Source organism: Halyomorpha halys, unplaced genomic scaffold, assembly GCF_000696795.3.
Source record: "Halyomorpha halys isolate HHAL.00 unplaced genomic scaffold, Hhal_1.1 Scaffold20.1, whole genome shotgun sequence".
Lineage (NCBI taxonomy): Eukaryota > Metazoa > Arthropoda > Insecta > Hemiptera > Pentatomidae > Halyomorpha > Halyomorpha halys.
The window spans coordinates 424,295-426,051 of record NW_027110474.1 but is presented as its reverse complement, the minus strand read 5'-3'; the positions used below and the strand labels follow the sequence as shown (position 1 = coordinate 426,051).

Genomic DNA, 1,757 nt, shown 5'->3' with positions numbered 1-1,757 from the left:
TAAAATCATAAAAAAATTATTTATTTTCAGTATTAAATAATTTTGCAGCAAGGGGCTGTAATCCCCATCTCTTTTGTCTCTCTTCAAAGTCCTCTGTTTCTCATATTCTGGGAGTACCATAACTAGCATTCAATTTGAGGAAACAACAGGCATTTTCTCAGAAATATCGTGTGCACCTCCATTTTCTTTTTTTCCATTTCTTCATGTTCTGGTATATGTATGGCGTTTTCCTATAAGAGTTGCTTTGCTATTTTATCAGGCCAGGTCAGTGGTTAACTGAAATCAGGTGGAGGATGATGAAGTTATTATGACCTATCCATTTTTACTGCTTCATAAAATAGATTTGACTAAGTTAAAGGGTCAGCTTTTTATTTCTTGTTGAAAAACTTTTTTCTACTATATTATACGTATTAAATGAATTCATATCAAGTGGATCATACTTGTATTAATTGGTGGAGATATTGATGACTTGAGGTGTAACTAAGAAGTTGCCTTGGGATGTATTACTCTCAATCTTTTGGACTCATCACCTTGACCAAGACCAATATATTAACTCTCCAGAACCTTCTTGCCACCTAGGTGATACAACTTTGAAGTATATATAAAAAAAAGTAGATATGTTTAACTACTCCTATGCCTCTAGGTAGCTTTATTTTAACTATTGCTTAATCATGAAATAAATAAGTATTGGTCATTGTCAAAATCTTACTAGTTATAATCATTATGTTGAAGATGTTCTCTGGTTTCAATAACTGTAGAATTTATACTTTGTTTACCTATAATTATGGAACAACAAAACTAAATGAAAACACTAAATTAAAGGATTAAAACAAATATTACACTTTTCTCTGATGACTGCGCCTAAACGCTTCTTAATTATATGAATTGGATTTGATTAATACCTATTTCATCAAAATTTTACTTTCTAGTTACCTCTCAGAATTCTTGCTCCTTATATCCTGAAGGATGATAATTTGTAGCATTGTATTATTCAATAAAGTAATGAGGTTCAATTTTAAATTAATTCAAATTAATTACAGTCAATTTAAGATTTTTATTTATTTGTAACTGGTTACCAGAGAGAATTGAAAACAGTTATCACAGGTAATTGAACATTAATATATATCTATTCAGATTCTGTAATTATAATATATACTTATAAATTTATAATATATCTTCAACATAACTTAAACTTTTACACAAACAACATTATTAAGTTATACTATTAAATCTTTATGTAATTGCGGTCAGCAAAAGATAAATTATAAAAATATTTAAGTTGATAACATAAAAATTTATAATCTAATACAAACAAATTAATTAGATTGAGTCATTTTATAAATTATTTGTACTTACAAATTTTTTTAAATAGTATTTTTATGTAATAATATTGCAAACTAACCATTTGTGACATATTGGTTTTGATGAAAAACCTGATAATTCTAATATAAAATAACAAGAGAATGAACACTTCCACTTGTGACATAGGAGTCTCGATATCTTTACAGGCCTTAATCCATTTGAGAGTCATGTATTGAAACTACTGCATTTAGTATAGTATATTTAATATAATACATATTATATATTATTATACATATAATATTTTGCCTCAAGTGGATACTTAATTTTTGCAGTGGGGTAAAAAGATAATGAGGATGAATTAAAAAATATATAATGAGGAATTAGATGACCTTGAAAGTGGCAAATTAAATTAAATCAAAAACACATTAAAATTTCTCTAACCTAGATAATAGAGA

At 27.0% G+C, this 1,757-nt stretch overlaps 1 protein-coding gene across 2 annotated transcripts in view; it reads right to left on the bottom strand.

Moving 5' to 3' along the window:
• LOC106681374 (centrosomal protein of 120 kDa) overlaps positions 1–1,757 on the bottom strand; it is a 16,213-nt gene continuing 14,456 nt past the window's right edge. The window contains exons 17-18 of one of the 2 annotated variants that reach the window (XR_001343233.2): positions 441–575; positions 1–276 (exon numbers count right to left, since the gene is read on the bottom strand). The gene's annotated coding sequence lies outside the window, so the exon portion shown is untranslated. The remainder of the gene's footprint in view (positions 277–440; positions 576–1,757) is intronic. The other variant, XR_001343239.2, reaches the window with a different exon arrangement.